At 34.6% G+C, this 19057-nt stretch overlaps 1 pseudogene; it reads left to right on the forward strand.

Annotated features, from left to right (window-relative positions):
* Nucleotides 1–7319: 7319 nt before the first annotated feature.
* On the forward strand, nt 7320–7622 carry LOC102972848 (annotated as a pseudogene).
* Nucleotides 7623–19057: the final 11435 nt, after the last annotated feature.

Genomic DNA, 19057 nt, shown 5'->3' on the forward strand with positions numbered 1-19057 from the left:
ATTAAAAAAATTTTTAAAAAAAGGCAACCTACAGAATGAGAGAAGATATATCTGATAAACGACATATTTAATAAAGAATTAGTATCCAAAAATGTATACAGAATGTTAAAACTCAATACCCAAAAAAACAAACAGCACAGTTAATAAATGGGCAGAAAACATGAATAGACATTTTTCCAAAGAAGACATCCAGATGGCTAACAGACATGTGAAAAGATGGTCAACACCACTCATCATCAGGGCAATACAAATCAAAACCACGATGAGATACGACCTCTTACCTGTCAGAATGGCTAAAATTAACAACCCAAGAAACAACAAATGTCGGCAAGGATGTGGCGAAAGGGAAACCCTCTTGCACTGCTGTTGGGAATACAAACTAGTTGGAAATGCCCTCTGGAGAACAGCATGGATGGTTCTCAAAAAATTAAAAATAGAACTACCCTACCAACCAGCAATTGCACTATTAGGTATTTACCCGAAGTATATAAAAATACAGATTCAAAGGGGTACATGCACCCCAATGTTTGCAGCTGCATTATCAACAATAGCCAAACTATGGGGAAAGCCCAGATGTCCATCGATTGATGAATGTATAAAGAAGTTGTGGTATACACACACACCCACACACACACATTACTCGGCCATCAAAAAGAATGAAATCTAGCCATTTGTAATGATGGACCTAGAATGTATTATGCTAAGTGAAGTAAGTCAATTAGACAAAGCAAATACTGAATTCAAGAAACAAAACAGTTAAAGGGATGCCTGGGTGGCTTAGTCTGTTAGGCTTCTGACTCTTGGTTTTGGCTCAGGTTATGATTTTGCAGTTTGTGAGTTTGAGCCCTGCATCAGGCTCTGTGCTGACAGTGGGGACCCTGCTTGGAATTCTCTCTCTTCTTCTCTCTCTGCCCTTTCCCCACTCATGTGCTCTGTCTTTCTAAATAAACAAATAAGCTTAAAAAATAAAAAACAGATGAACATATGGGAAGGAGGGGAAAAAAGAGAAGAAAAGGAAACAAACCACAAGAGACTCTTAATGTAGAAACTGAGGGTTGATGGAGGGGAGTGAGTGGGAGATGGGCTAGATGGGTGATGGGTATTATGGAGGGCACTTGTGATAAGCACTGGGTGCTGTATGCAAGTGATGAATCACTTAATTCTAATCCTAAAACCAATATTGCACTGTATGTTAACTAAAATTGAAATAAAAATTACATGCTGCCAAAAATATAAGTAAATAAAATAATACATATTGCCTAAATGAAACTATATTCTATCAATACACTAAAATAAATTAAATCTATTCTCTATAGCTGAATAATATCTATATTTAGAGTGGTTTCAAAATCATAATATGTCAATGAACATGCTCATACAGAAATCCTTGTGTTCATTAACTCTGCTTCTTCAGGATAAATTAATAAAAGGGAATTTTTGAGTATAAATTTGGAATTACTTTTAAGATTTGTGATATGTGTTGCTATGTTTAAACTCCTACTAGGGGTTTCTTGGAGGCCCTCATTCATCAGACTCATAAACAACCTTAAATAGAAAAGATAAAATAATACCAAGCATTTCTGAAATTTAATATAATATCTCATTTAATTTTTAAATCTTTAATTTTTTTGGCCATGATCAGTTTTCATATTTGAATTGCCTGTTAACATAGGTGGCAAGTTTTTTTTTTTTTTTTTGGAAGGGGGCTTTTATTCTAAATAGGATTATTTATTTACTAATAGCATTAATCATTTTTTCATATTTGTCCAATTTAGCTCTCACTTTATAATTTATCTTCATAATTTTGTTTATAATATTTTTGATGTTAACTTGCATAATATTTAAATTATTTTTAATTATAATGCTATATGGTATATTGTGCATGATTATAAATATTATATCAAAGTTACAAAGTGGCTTCTGTTAGCAGTCTCCAGTTCCTCCTTCTTGGTAATAATTATTCATTTTTACTAAAATCTGTTAATGTTATAAATCCTTTTGGGGAATAAAATAAATAAGAACAAAAAATAAAACAAAAACAATGTACTATATGCATTATACAAGAACACATCAAAATATATTTTCAAATATATTTCATTTATATTTAATATAAATTTACCATTTTACTAAGCAATTCCTATTCTTTCCCAGATTTAATTTTATTATTCCACTTTTCCTCTGTTGTCAGAAAGATTCTATTTTCCTATTTGTATTTATAGTTACTCTAAAATTAAAATCATTAATTCTTTAGTTCTTAAATTATAATATTGATATTTTCCCCTAACTGATAATAAAGGACTTTAAAAAACCATAAGCTATTTATCCCTCCTTTCAATTTTTATTTTTCTAGTAAATTTAATATATACTCTGATTTTCCCAAAATATCATTATTATTATTTTGTTTTATACAGTAGATACTCATTTTAATTTACCCATATATGTATTTATGGGTATTTGGGGGTTTGTATTTTGTTATTACTCCTTATTTCATTAATCTCTAAACTATCACCTGGTATCATTTTACTCATGCTTAAGAAAGAACCTTAACTGTGGGTTCTGTATTGGTGAGTTACTTCAATTTCTGTAAGTCTGAGTAGATCTTTATATCATTATTTGTGAAGAAAATTTAACTGCATATGGGATTATAGATTGGTAATTGTTGTCTTTTGCCACATTCAAGATATTTCATTGTCTTTCAGCTTCCACTGTTACTTTTCAGAAGTTATCTCTGAGTCTAAAGACTTTTGTTTGGAAGGTGATATGTTTATTCTTCTGACTATTCTTAAAATGTCTTTTAATCTGGGTTTTTACAATTATTCTGTGTTGTTGGGTTGTGAATTACTTTTTTTATGCTTTGAGTTCATTGATGTCTTGAAATTGATAATTTAATTCATTGTGGAAACATATCACCACTGTTCTTGCTCTCCTTTCTTGATCCCCTAAATATATGTGTAAGATTTTTCATGGTCTCCTACCCTCTCTACTGAAATTTTTTTCAGGTCTTTTTTAAAAATATTTTTTAATGTTTATTTATTCTTGAGAGAGAGACAGAGCATGAGTGGGGGAGGAGCAGAGCAAGAAAGAGACACAGAATCCAAAGCAGACTCCAGGCTCTGAGATGTCTGCACAGAGCCCCATGCAGGGCTCGAACTCACGAGATCATGACCTGAGCTGAAGTCAGACACTTAACCACAATGATATGACCACAGCCCCATCTGACAGCGTGACTAAAAATTCAGGAGAGGTCTGGAGCCAAAATCCACTCAACTAAGCCACGCCTACATTTCTGACCCACAGAAATTGTGATATAATAAATGCTTATTGCTTTAACATACAAACATTTGGGATAACTAATACAGTCTTTTCTCTCTTGGTTTATTAGATGTTTGTCCTGCAATTTCTTTGCTCAAACCCAAGTCCACACTTGACCTCTGGACTGTCTCTTCTCTCTCTCTCTCTCTCTCTCTCTCTCTCTTTTAATGTTTATTTATGTTTGAGGGAGATAGAGAGAGAGAGAGAGAGAGAGAGAGAGCAGGGGAAGGGCAGAGAGAGAAGGAGATTCAGAATCCAAAGCAGGCTCCAGGCTCTGAGATGTCAGCACAGAGTATGACATGAGACTTGAACCCATGAACCGCAGATCATGACCTGAGCCACAGTTAAACACTTAACCAACTGAGTCACCCAGGCGCCCCTGGACCATCTCTTCTCTGTATATTTCCTGAGGCAAGTTACTAAATGTGACCTCCCTAGTCACACAAATCACCCATCTCTCCTAATGTATTCCCACCTGAATTTCAGGGGCATTACTAGTAAATAGGGTGAATGTTTCCCCCACCACACTTTGTTCTCAAGCCCCACAGATCTCTCTGCTTTTTCCAAACAAAAGAAATCTCCTTTCCTTAAATTACTAAAAATTTCTACCTCGTCTTTGTACTTCGGGACACATCACATGATCTCAATTGGCCTAAAAGTTCAGAAAAGCCTTCTTTACATCTGATGGTTTCCATTTTCAACTCTACTGTAGCATATGAGGAAAAGAGTCACAGACCCTGCCTCAGTTTTATACTGATTGAAAGGGAAATTATATACACACACACACACACACACACACACACACACACACAAACAAATTAATGATTTCACTTTTGCCTCAGAGCTATTTTTCTTATGCTAGGCTCTAGACTCACTGAATTCTATAATCACAGTACAAACTTCTCTTCAGGAAATGGCTTTGCATTTGTGCTCAAAGTTCTCTCAGTTTAAGAGTGAACTTAATACTTTGTTATTAAAAAGCTTCAATGTTGTGACTTCACCCTTAATGAGTTATTCATTGTGATCCATCTCCAAGTGGAATGTATCTTTCTTTGTCAATGTACATATTTATAATAGTTTTACTTTATAATTCAGACAGAGATCACATTTTTTCTGTGATTTGGCATGTCAGAAAACTTCTTACAACCTTTACATTTGCATCACAAGCCATCAACTATCAAACACTTTGTTCCTATGATCAAATGTATCTTTCTCTGTAAAACTCCACATGTCTTATAGCACTTAATATTTAAAACGTGATGTTTGAGGATAATCATATTTTCTTTTATACATAAACTTACCACCAGGGACTCAAGGAAAAGACATATTTCGGTCCACTTGGCATCTTCAAAATTCCGTCTACTGGGCTTGGTATTGGCCTTGTAGCTTAGTCCTTCCATTACATATCTAAAACCTTCCTCATAGTTGTCTTCTGATGCCAACAATCCCTCTGTGTAAAAGTGGGCTAATTTTTATCTATTGTATAGCCAATTCTTATCTCTCAGGCAAACAGTGCTGTGTTTTCTACATCCTTCTAATTAGTCTTTTCTGTGGTCTCAGGAAGATGAATTACAATATAATCTGTTTCCCTTTCATTCTAGTCCTGCAGGCCTTGATTTATGCTAATTACTGTTAAGAAGTGTGAGGATAAATCATATTTTTGCAAGTTTTCACTTAATGACACATTGTCTTTGTCCATTCAGGCTGCTATAACAGATTACTACCGACTGTGTGGGTTATAAACAACAGAAATTTATTTTGCACAGTTCTGGAGGCTGGAAAGACCAATATCAAGTTGCTGACAGATTCTCTGTCTGGTGAGAGCCCTCTTCCTGGTTCGTAGACAGCCATGTTCTGTCTCTTTTATAAGAACACTAATCTGATTCTTGAGCACCTCACTCTCATGACCTAATCACCTACCAAAGGCTATACAGTACCATCAATTGAGGATGAGGTTTCAACACATGAATTTTCCAAGGGTCACAAACATTCAGTCCACTGCATGCATATGCTGCAGACTTCTTCCATTCTTTGCTCCTTTATAGTAGCAATATCATCAAATTTTAGAAACAGGTCTTTATTAAGATAATAGTGGAGAAATTTTAAGTTCCTTCAATGATGACAATTCAATTTGAGTCATTCAGTTAACTAATGAGAAAAATTTTGTTCAAAAATTACCTAATCATTAGGTGGTTAAGGAATTCCATCTCCTTGAACCCTGGATATAAAGGTAAGGTAGAGATTATTGCCTGGGAGTGACAGTGAAAATATTCCTCCCATTGAGATTAAATCTTTTTATAGAAGGGTTTCATCTTCCTCATCTACCTGATAATTAACATAAACATAGTTATAAAAAAAATTACTGCTTCATCATTTGAAAACAAGAAGCTATTTGATCAAATTAATGGCAAGTAATTTAGAACCAATAAAAAATTTAGGATAAAAAACTCTTAGAATCTGTTGCCATGAGAACCTCATACGTGAATGATTTTCAGTTTGTTGACTTTTAATCAATTATATATAATGACCACTGTCACTTAAAATGTATCCACAAGAAGATGTCTAGATTTCCACAGGCCTAAAGAGCTAAGTTATCACTAATGTGATGAGCTTTGTTTTATATACAGCCAACAGAAAACATACCCTTGCAACTCTCATAAGAATTTAGGACTCAAGAGCTATATGCACTCATAACTAAATTTTTAAAGCCTTTTTAAAAAAGTTTATTTATTTATTTTGAGAGACAGAATCCCAAGCAGGCTCTGCAATGACAGTTGGGAGCCCTACACAGGGCTCGAACTCATGACCATGAGATCGTCATAACCTGAGCCAAAATCAATAGAAGCTTAACCAACTGAGCCACACAGGTGCCTCATAACTATATTTTAAACATTATTTTAGGAACGTACTCTTGATATATATGACATGTTCCACTGGTTTTGCAAATTTTTTTAATTGTTCATTCCACTCATTCATTAATTCAATAATACATCTATCCACCCAGAATGATTATTGAGGCAAATAGCCACTAAGTGTCCCCAGGTAAGCTCACATCTTGGAATTCACGCCCTTGTGGGCTCCCCTCCTGGTATATGGACTAGACCAAGGGACTCACTTCTAATGAATAGAATATAGAAAAATTGATGTCACTTCCAAGACTAATTAGAAAAAGATTGTGAGCACTTCCAATAGACTATGCCTCACTCTTCCTCTAGGAGCCCCTTATTCTGGGAGAAACAGGATAGCATGCTATAAATAGCCCTATGGTGAGGCTCATGTGCCAAGGAGCTGATGTTTCTGGCCAAATGCCAGTGACCATCTCAAGGTAGCCAACAGCCAAATGAATGACCTTGGAAGTGAATCCTCCCCACTGGCACCCAGAGATAATCACAACACTGGGCAAAACCTTGATTGTATCCTCATGACAGATCCTGAATCACAGGCATCTCTACATGGTGCTTGGATTCCTGATTCAAAGAAACTGTGAAATAATAAATGCTTGTTGATTTAAGCTGCTAATTTTAGCTTAATTTGTTATATAACAATAAATAACACAGGTAAGTACATGAACTCTGAAGTCAAATGATTTGTGATGGATTCCTGGTTCCATAATTCCTGGTATCTTTACCTTGGGCAATTTATAAACTCTATCAGTGACTTTGGTTTTCAAACAAATATAATAATAATAGTACCTCTCACATCAAGTTCTTTTCACTAAAAAACTGAAGTATACATACAAAGAGCTTAGAGTGGTGCCTGATCAACAGTAGACAATAAATGTTAGTTTTTAAGGCTCATTCATTTGAACAATAATATAAACGTAGTAAAATCCTTCCAATTAAATCTGTGAAACTGACCATGTGACATAATAAATGGGTCTTAGTGTTCTCTCATTTGCTAAGTACCAATTCTGTATCAGCCATTGTGCTAGGTTCTGCAGTGAATAAAGGGAGAAAAAAAGATACCTGCATTCAAGAATATTACTTCTGGCCACCACTGAGTGCAAGATGTTTGGGAGACTGGCCAGTTTCCTCAAGGATACCCGGGCCAAGGAGCTGGTGCTGGTCATGTCCTTCATCATTGGGGGCCTCACTATAATTCTGCCCACCCTCAGCCCTTTCACCAAATACGCCACTATGATCAACCAGGCCACGCTCCACAAGTATCCAGTGCCCATCTGAGATGACGGGAACATGCCCCATGTGCCGAGCCACCCCCAGAAACTCCAGGTCTCAAGCTTGAGGTGGCTAAAGAAATTTGAGAGCACCTCTAGTGATATGGAGGAGGCCTCCTCCCCTGTGGCCAATTAAATGTGAAAAGCGACCCCTCCTCTCAAGAAAGAATATTATTTACAAGGGAAAGAGAGCCAAGAAAAATAAACACAATAAATAAAATGTATGATATGTTAAATGCTGATAAGTACATAGAAGGAATACGTACCATGCATATTTTGATGACATCTCAAAATCTCATTCAGTTTGAAATATTGTCTAAATGTCCTTGTGATTTTCTCTTTGACTAATGAGTGGTTTAAAAGTGAGTTGCTTAATTTGCAACCTGTTTAGAATTTTTCCAACATTTTTTTACTGATTTTGATTTTTTTGAACTTATTTTTATTTATTTATTTTTTTTAGTTAACACACAGTGTGCTATTAGTTTCAGGTGTACAGTTTAGTGAATCAACACTTCTATCCAACACCCAGTGCTCATCACAAGTGCACTCCTTAATCCTCATCACCTATTTCACCCACCTACCTAGCTTTGGGAACCATTAGTTTGTTTTCTATAGTTAAGGGTCTGTTTCTTGGTTTGCCTCTCCCTCTCTCTCTCTCTCTCTTTCTCCTTTTCTTGTTCGTTTCTTAAATTCCACATATGAATGAAATCATATGGTATTTGTCTTTCTCTGACTTACTGATTTCGATTTTAATTCCTTATAATCAGAGACAATACTCTGTATAATTTCAAATCTTTTAAATTATTGAGACGTCTTTTTTATCACTCCATATGGTCTATCTTATTAAATAATCTATGTATGCTTTAAAAATGTTTATTTCATCCTTTTTGAGTATGGTGTTTTATAAGTATGTGCTAGGTTACAGTGGTTTATGGTGTTTAAATTTATTGGTTATAAGTATATGCTAGGTTATATTGGTTTATGGTGTTAAATCGTCTGAAAAATGAATGGTAAAACCTCTAAATATGTTTGTGAATTTGTCAGTTTCTGCATCATATATTTTGAATATAATTATTAGTTTCATCCATGCAGGCCTTGTTATGCCTTTTTAATGAATTTACTAAATGTGGCACAACATTTTGCCATTGGTAATAATCATTGTCTTAATCTTATTTTGCTTGGTATTAATTTAGACATGTTAGCTTTACATAAGTGATCCTATTATTTTGCTTTTAACAATATTTAAAGTTTATCTCTTGTGAACAGTGTATTTGAGTATTGCGATTTTTAAACAGGTAGATAATCTCTCACTTTATTTGGACTGTTTGGTCCACTTAAATTTGGTGTAATTCTTTTTATATGTTTGGGGTTATAACTACCATCTTGCTATTTGTTTTCCACTCTTTTAAGGTCTATCCTGTTTCTAATATGAAGTCACTAGTAATTCATAATGCTGTTCCTTTTTTTTTTCAGTGTGAATGGAATGTCTATAAATTTATGTCTTTTAGCACATTTGAAAATTTTGCTCACTAATTCTTCGAATACCTTGTCATCCCCAAAATGTCTCTCCTCTTACTCTAGGGTTTTAATTTACATTGTAATAGACATTTTGATATTGTTGCACAGGCACTAAAGTTTTGGTTATATTTTTTCTTAATCTGTTCCCTGTTTTTCAGGTTGGATAATTTCCATAATTCTGTCTTTAAATTTTCTGACTTTTTCTTCCTATCATTCTAATCTGCTGCTACATTGATCTAGTATTTGTTTTTAATTTCTGGAGGGTGTGTGTGTGTGTGTGTGTGTGTGAGTGTGTGTCTGAATGTGTGTGTAAAATTTTCTCTTGATTCTTTTTAATATTTTCTATTTTCTACTCAACTAATCCATTTGCTCATTTATTAAAATGTGTTTAGTATCTTTTATCATAGCTATAGTATTCACTTAATAACTATTTCTATTACTCTAAAATTTAATTCATCTCAAGGTCTATCAAAATTAACTGTCCTTTCTCCTCTGTTTGAGTCATGTCTAATAACTTTTTCCCCCTACATGTCTAATAACTAGATTGTACCTTTGATATTGCGAATGATTCATTGTAGAAACTGGATTCTTATTGTAATGGCCATATAACTGTGCCTAGAATTGAAATAAAATATCTATCTCTCTTGTGGTGGGAAACAGCAGAAATCTGTCTTCAGTTTTTGTAGCCTTAACTGTGCTGCTTAGAGTTTTCCTTAGTCATGTGTGTTTCACAGATTAAACCAATTATTTAGCCCAAGAAACAGTAGTCTTCTATAGCTCTCTTCTTTAGAAATCACACTTTACATCTATGATGGTCATCTTGACTTACAAACACTTATTTGCATCACTTCAACAATGACTTTCTAGGGGCACCTGGGTGGCTCAGTCGGTTAGGCAGCCGACTTCGGCTTAGGTCATGATCCTGCAGTCCGTGAGTTCAAGCCCGGCGTCGGGCTCTGTGCTGACAGCTCGGAGCCTGAAGCCTGTTTCGGATTCTGTGTCTCCCTCTCTCTGACCCTCCCCCGTTCATGCTCTGTCTCTCTCTGTCTGTCTCAAAAATAAATAAACGTTTAAAAAAATTTAAAAAAATGACTTTCTATTGAGATTTAGCCACCTCTTCTGAAGCTACCTGGGGCCTTTCCTTAGTCAAAAATTCATATAAATGGGAAACTTATCCAATGTTTCTTTCTTTTCCTGCTTTGTATTAGTTGATTATTCCTGTAATAGCTGATCATGTTATTTATTTTATCTCATTTTTGCCTTTTTACTTATTTAATTATTTTTTGGTTGTTCTTAGGTTTTTATACACATATTTAACTTATTAGTATCTACAATAAAATAATATCATATCATTTCACATATAATGTAAGGACCTTACAAAATATACTTCTTTTAGTCCCTTCCCATACTCTGAGATATTAGTGTAATAGATTTTATTTTCACAAGCATTTTATATCTCACAATGTATTATTCCTATTGTTTTGTTATTGTTTTCAACACTCAGTTATCCTTGAAGAAATTATTATTGAATATTATAAAAATTATTATTGCACACATATTTATCATTTCTAGTGCTCTCAAATCTTTCATGTACACCTTGGTCACCATCTGGTATCCTTTTCTTTTTGCCTGATGAACTTCTTTATACAGTTCTGGATTATGTACAGTAAACTTTTCTGACAGAATAAAGGTTATATCTTCTATATTACCTTTCTTCCAACTATGAACGTATAAGCAAGATCTAGCCAGTATGCAATTTCTAGTTGTGCCTTAATGTGATGTGTCATGGCCACCACTTTCTTTTCCTCTTCCTAACTGGATATAATGATAGCAAAGGCTGGAGTGGTTATCGCACTCCATGAAATGGAAGTCACATGTTGAGAATAGAAAAGTAACAAGTAGGAGGGAGCCTAGGATCATGTTGAATTCTAACATGGAAATTCAACAACAAAAAATTCAACTTTTATATGAAAATGATATAAATGTCTAATTTACTTGTATCATTGTTAATTTTGACTCTCTGCTTTACCAAGTGAAATGATATCCTATTCAATATAGAATTTAGTACCTAAAAATGGAATGCTGACATAGTAAAATCTGAAATACATAGCATAGCTTAGCAGGTGAACACTGGGCATCAAGGACACATTCTGAAAGCCAGTGATTGCTGAAGAGCCTGTAATGTCTTCTAAGGTAAACCATATAGAGAACTATAATCGTGAACTATAGAGAACTATAATAGAGAACAATAGAGAACTGTAATTCTAGGGAAAATAATTGGTAAAAATTAAGAATGTTAGGGCACATGAATGTTTTTGTTCCACTTTTACAAAAATCCTATAAAACAGGGATGGATTTTTAGTTAAATCTAAGCATTATGCAAGATATTATGCAATGAACTTTGGAAAGGATGCTCTTTTGTCTACAGCTTAAATTCCAATATGACTGAAGTCTATAAGGGTGGGAAAAATCTTAGCCTCACCTGAAGCTAATATAAAAGATGGTTCTCAAGAAATAAGATTGTGCCCTTAAGCCTTTCTGAAGCATCCTCCAGTAATTGTTTTCTACCACATAATGGGAGCCAGACAAGCAGCATACTTGAAATAAAGGTATTTTTCTTTCCACTCAAACCTATTGTTTCAGATGGCCCCAAGTTATATGTGATTAAGTTCAGTGACTCTGATGGGCAAGAGTCTAGTGAACGAAAGACCAGAGATTTAAGACTTTCAGTGATTTCTAAATACAATTAACTCAGAATTTACCAGAGTGGCCAATAGACAGGAACCTAGTAAAGTTTTGAAGAAATTATATTACCAAAAATACTACTAGTTTTGCTGGAGAAAGCCTGTGATGTTGGACCCCTAAAATAACCTCAAAGAGAAACCCAAAACAGACTTAGAAAATAGATTAAGAAAACTGGCCCCAAGTAAGTCATACTCTTTAATGCCCACTTCAGAGTAGCCAGAGAAGATAATGCACAGAGAACAATCTCACATTAGGTTAAGTTACAAACTACAGAAGAAAATGGTTGAGGACATACTGCCCAGGAAACATCATCAGTGGTAGCCAGATGGGCTATCCAAGAAACTCATTTTACTTCTGGAGTTCGTGTGTGTATATGTGTGCATGTTTGTGTGCGTGGGGGGGGGGGTTGTCTTAGCAATTTTCCCATTACAGAAATTGATCATTTCATTCATTGGTGAGACTTAGTGTTTCTCATTCTCTTAATGGGAGTTTGAATTGCAAATATTCTGTTCCTACCTACCCATTGTATTGTGTGTTGGGTATGCATTTAATCTGTACACACGTCCATCAAAAGGGAATCATATATGGACCTGCATATAAGCTAGAAATCCAAGACTTTGTATTGTAACTAATAAGTTTTTGGTACTTGGAGATTATCTACTTTAGGATAGGGTTGAATGTAGTCTGTGCAAGCAAACAAATATGTGCAAAAATACTTCACAGTCCAGATGTGCTAGCTGTGGGAGTTCTCATTTGACATAGAAATAGAAATTTAGTTGGGTAACAGCCACCACGAGAAAAAGCTGTATTGTCTGATATCCTTTTTATCAGGATTGCCATGTGACCAATTTTTTGAGAGACAATATACAAATGGATAATACCAGATCAATATGGCATTGGAACTTGACTCACAAAATCTGCAGCAACACCTTGGGAAGCCAAACCACAAAGTCTGTGGCAATTGGCCCAGAATAGTCAGGACTCAGTCAACCATTTCTGGCTTATCTGCCTTGTTTACCCAGCATCCAACTCAGGGCCAGTCACACAAAATGAAATCTATACTCCAAACCAGTCACATAAGATGATCACTTCTAGCTGGATTGCCTCAACTTCTCCAGGCAAAATATCCAATCATACCTGAATCTTTCCTTTTATTCACAATAAAGCTTTCTCATCCCCCTTCTGTCTTTGAGTCTCTGCTAAATGCAAGTGATGATGGCTGACTCCCTGGTAAGAATAAATACCCTCTGTTTGTTTTTTGTTTTTTTTTTTTTGTTTTTTTCCCTCAGGTTATCTATGTTTATTTTCACATTCTGATCAATGGGAAATGTCAGGTACAGTTTTGATTGGTTCCTCAAAATAAATAATTTTTTTCTTTCTTATTCTTTCCCCTTTGCTACTGGTTGAACTGAGGCATGATATAACATGATTGCAGTAGCAAAGCCACATGATGTTGAGGTGGCAGATGGGACTGGTGAAGAAAAGAATAAAACAGTCTGGAGAAAATAATTTCATAAAGACCCTGGATCTCATAATTGATAAACAAAGACTTCTAGTCTACCCGTAATTCCTTCCAGAGTTCTTCAAAGTACATTAATTCTTAATAAACATAAATAACTATTATACTGACAATTCCTACTTCTAAGACAAGTACTAGAGTGCCTGTCACATTTTGAAAAATGTTTTATTGCTATAACGTACAGAGAGACAAGATTAGGTGGTAAATCGATTTCTCAGTGTATTTACTGAAATTTTAAATTCTCTCCTACTGATATATCCCACAGTAGAGTGTGATCAAAATAATCTGGCTTTATAGTGACAGAGTCTATAAAGCATTTGATGAGTACTGTCTTCAGATTCTTTCTTTGTTACTTATCTATATAATAGGACAACTTTGTGGCAAACTACCATAAGAGAAAACCACTAATGCTTATAATTTTAATATTTAATTGTACATAATTTGTTTTCCACAAATACTGGCTTATTTAAACATAGAAAAAACATCACATGAAATTTGATGCCACCTCTTTTCAAACATAGTGAGTGTTACTTTATATAGCATGTTTTGGAGTTATTGGGCATGAGTTTGGTAAACTTATGCTAACAAATAGTACGCCATTTGTAGTAAAAACATGCTTGCTAAAGAATTAACTGTCCTGAATTTTTTTAAAAAATGTTGGATATTACTTTTAAAAATTCAATAACATAAAACGGGAAGGCGAGAAGAGAATCAGTGGTATAGTGTCTTTCTCCATATCCAGGTATTTTGCAGGTTAATTTTTATATTAATCTGACTTATTGATGATTTGATTTTGTCAAAAGTAGAGTTAGATATGTAACTGAAGCATTTAAAACAAAATATTTAACCTGAGGATCAGAAATATCTATGTACCTGTTTTAACTTTCTAAAAGGAAAAAAACCTGTATTGAACTAAATAAGGAGGAAGTACAAATTTTACCTCCTAGATTAAAATAAATTGGGGTGAAGGTTTGGAAGTATCAAGAAAAATGATAAAAGCTGCAAGGGGATGAACTTACAGAAGTTTAACGTTAATGGATATTTTTGGGTGACAGAAAGGAAACTCCAGTGTGAACTGATTAGTTTCCTCTTACGTAGGGAGTTTCTTAGGCAGTTATTATCACTTATCCTCCATTTCCATGGAGAAGCTTTAAATGAACCTGACAGACACTTACATCAGGTATATATGAAGTTCTCAACTGTCTGCTTCTATAGCAGACATGTCATGATAGCATCTCCAAAGAGAGAATAGACTACACAACCTACTAGGGAAAAAAAAATGTCTGCCAACATACATCAGTTGAACAAGATGGATTCGCAAATCTCTTTTTACCTCAAGATTTTATATATGTATTTTTTCACAGAAGTTATAGCAGAATGAATTGCATTAAAAGCTGTATCCACAGAGAACACAGCAGGTAGTTTGCCACAGGCTCTTACTTCCACAGCTATAACAGTCATTGTCTATCTTGACCCTTTCGTTTGAAAAAAAAAAAAGAAAAAAGAAAACCTTAACTTTTTGTCGTATCTCTGTAATATATAGTTTTTACACTATCTCAGTAGATAGGAAACCCCCATACATGAACTCTCTTTTAATGCAGGAATGGAATTCGAGCTTGCATGAAAATCAATGTGTTCTGTTCTTGGTTATGAAGCTGTCAATAGTATCCCTGTTGGTTCATGATTTTTTTTTTACTTCATCATACATTGGTCTTTTCATTAAAATTCAGCATAACAATAACAAAGTTATTGTTTGCAGTGAAAGTTTGTAGTGAAGAGTGGAGGAGTGACAAAGGAAAGGCATTTTCATAAATCAACAATGATCCAGGGGCAATCTTATGGAAATCTGCCTCCTACAACATGTTGATTTGAGTCTCAGATGAAATTGTGCAGGAGTAAATTATTCAACTTGAGAAAAACAAGTTTATTTTGATAAAAGAAAAAAAAGTAAAATGGAAAGGAAATAACCTTATAGATTACTATACGTGGCAAAAATATTTTCTCCTAATAGCTTCAAAATAAAAAAAATGTTTTATATTAATTGCCTCAAGAATTATTCATGATGTCTCTTGTCTGTTGGGTTATTCTTGTCTTACCCAAAGGAAGTACAGCCTTTCTTTCAGTGGCTCTCAGGCAGTGGAATGGAATGGGTGCCATATACTGTGGCCTTCAGCTGTCCTAGAATAGTCTTCTTACCTTCCATCTAAAGGGGCAAATGTCCCCTGATGTGACACAGATGGGCAATTTCATAATAATGAAATTGAAATAGGCCACCATTGCTTTTGAAATCTATTGACAAAATATGTTAGTATGATGGGGCAATTATGTAATAACAGACCCTTCTTAAAAAAAAAAGCCTTGATTTGTAGTGTTTGCCATTTTCAGTGGTGTAAACATTCCCAACAATGTTGATTCCAGATTAACAGCATATCACTGAACATTGAGGAAAAATGTGCAGTAGCATACTATTGTATTTTATTTATAATGTACTGAAACAATAGAAAACAGCCTTGAGAGTATAGATAATAGAAAGTGGTAAGTTGGAGGTTTTTAAGGAGTTACCTCTTTAAAAATATAAAGTGTATATCTAAACAATTTAATTTTTAACAATCAGTTTGAAAATTCTGGAAAATTAAAAAAAAGTCTTATCAGCCAGTATGAATTGGCTCCAGCTTATTATTGAATACAGTCACCCTCTCACATATATGTACACACACACACACACACACGTATACATAAAACCACATGTGTGCTATGTATACATGTCTTAATCCAATCTACTCTATTACAGATTTTTTTAATGTTTATTTATTTTTGAGAGAGAGACAGAGAGACAGAGAGAGAGCGTGAGCAGGGGAGGGGCAGAGAGAGAGAGAGAGGGAGACACAGAATCCAAGCAGCTCCAGGCTCTGAGCTGTCAACACATAGCCCAATGCGGGGCTCCAACTCACAAACTGCAACATCATGACCTGAGCCGAAGTCAGAAGCTTAACCGACTGAGCCACCCAGGCGCCCCTGCCCTATTATAGACAAATTGTAGTAGTTAGCTCTACGTTTAAAGTCTATAATGTCAACTACTTTAGGGATAATCTGGTGACCAATATTTAAAAAAAAAAAGTGGGTCATTACAAAATAGTATTTGCTTTGGGAGACTTTCTTAAGCGCTTAAAGGATTATCCTTAAAGCACTTAAAAGACACAGAGCTAAATTTCCAAATATCCTGTGCTTGTTGCCACCTGAAACTAAGTTGAGGATATCTGAGTATACATGACGTAAATAATGCTCTTAATTCTTAAAAGATCCTTCTGTCCCAAATTCCCAGCTGGGGTCCTATCTTGGTGTGCTGTCATAAAACTCTTGGCAAGTGTCCTTTTAACTCAATTTTTTTCCTATGAAATAAAATCCTCCTTGTTTGTTCTCTTTCCACTTGGCCTTCTTCTACCTTCAAATGCCCATGTGAAGAAGAGGATTTCCTAAGTAGATGGCATGCTTTCTTCAGTAAGAGATGGCATAACATTACATAGTAAGCAGAAGGCAGATATTTTGACTCCATTTCCTTTTTTTGTTTTTAATTGAAGACTCCATCAGAAAGGGCAATGGCTTTAGTGTTCTCTGTCACCTAAATGGCACCTATGGAGTTAAATTTAAGGAAGGGACGTGGCATAAAAATAAAACTCTTTTTTTTTAATTAAGGTTTACTTATTTTTGAGAGGGAAAGAGAGAGCGTGCAAGTGGGGGACAGACAGAGAGAGAGGAAGACCCAGAATCTGAAGCAGGCTCCAGGGCTCTGAGCTGTCAGCACAGAGCCCGACATGGGGCTCGAACTCACAAACTGTGAGATCATGATCTGAGCCAAAGTAAGATGCTTAACTGACTGAGCCACCCAGGTGCCCCTAAAAATAAAACTCTTAATTTTTTTCTTCATTATGTAAATACAGCAAGGCAAGGATCTGAAAAGTGAAGTAATGTGTCCAAGATTAAATAAAATATGTATCATGTTTGAACCTGGGGATGCCTTACTCTAAAGTTCATTCTCCCACCAACTCTTCTTAATTTAGTTCTGTATTAAATCTCAAAGTTAAATGAGCACTGAGGGTTTTAACTGTACTGGCTTGAAATGTTAGTCTCCAAATATTCCTCTATTTCAAAGGATCTCAATCAAATCTCAAAGAAACTGCAGTTAACTTTCAAGGAGAAACTCTGTGGGAAAAGACCAATGATATGAAATGATGCTAATGGTAAATAAAATAAAGTAATTAAAATTAATTGATTGACAAAAAATCAGGCAGTTTAACATTTGTTCATAAGAATATTCCTGTTATTTCATTATCCCATTCAATCAAAATTGTACAAATTAGATACAGAGATATTATGTAAGACAGTGTTTTCAAAAGTTTTAGAACATGGCCCATAGTGGGAAAAACAAAAAGAAAAAAATCCTTATGTCAGGACAGAGTACATATGCACATACTAAAAACAAACAAACAAACAAACAAACAAACAAAGTGTCCCAAAGCAATGCTTACCATTCTTAGGTAAAACTTACCCTATTTTATCTATTCTATTTCATTCATTTTACAATACTCTTCCGACCCACTAAATTGGCTTCATGCCTACTAATAGATTACAACCCACAGTTTGAAAATCATTTATGTAAAGTGTCCAACACTTACTAGCTTTGGTAAAATTTTCTACCCTATCTTTTAATCTTATGTCATCTCATAGAAAAATAGATGAAGAAATCCTACAAATTACGTAGCATCAGTTCTGTTTCTTCCTTCACATCTAAATATAGTATTATTTATTTATATTCTTCCTACACAATGCCCTAAATTCATTCTAATTTCTGGTAGTTTTTATTGATATGCTTTCTTCATTTTATTGGGCAGAAATGTTACTCGAGAACTTTCAGTCTCTCATCCTTGATCTGAACTCTGGGGCCTCACACAAGTCTTCTTTTCCTTTCCTGCAGGACACCTTCTTGACAATTTGAAGAAGTCTTTCCTGTGTCACTCTATTTCTTCAAGAATATAAGCACCTAGTTATTTAATATCCTGCATATAACACAATCTTGAGTATTTGCATTCTCCTGGCCACTCTTCCTAGAGTTCACTCTAATTCATTTATGTTCCAGTTAAAGCACTTTGCACAGAACTGAGCATGATTCTGAAGGGTTGTATCTCACTAACTCCCTTTAACTTGAACTCTCCTATGATCCAAAACATTTATTCATATATTCCTTTGATATCTTCTTCATCTACTTCCTTTTTTACGTGTGAAAAATTTATTATGGGACATAAAATGCAGACTTCAACTATGAATTTAGAATTGATCTTCTAAGTTATTTTCAAATACAGCATGCAAAAAGAATCCCTAGCTCACCGTTGTTAGATCATGTCAGCCAACATCCAATCTTTCTCCAAAACATATGCCTCGGTAGGATCTGTTTATTACAGGCCTGCTTAGATTGTCTTTTGTTTTTTTTTTTTTGTTTTTTTTTTTTGTTTTTTTTTTTTTTGTTTTTTGTTTTGTTTTGTTTTGTTTTAGGCTGAATGCTAAAACTAGTAAAGAATCATTTTCTGTTAATTGAACTTTTTATTGTAGCTGAAAATCTTGTATACTGACCTCTAATTTTCTTCTCTCCTCAAAAAGAAATTTCTGAAACTCTCTACTTGATGATTTTACTTTTGGGTGAAAAAAGTTTGTACCAGATGCATCTATTGGGGTAGAGAGGTGCTGTGGGGAAATTCAACTGATAGATAATTCTAAGAATTAAAAGAATTAAGATA

This window comes from Panthera tigris, chromosome A3, assembly GCF_018350195.1.
Source record: "Panthera tigris isolate Pti1 chromosome A3, P.tigris_Pti1_mat1.1, whole genome shotgun sequence".
Lineage (NCBI taxonomy): Eukaryota > Metazoa > Chordata > Mammalia > Carnivora > Felidae > Panthera > Panthera tigris.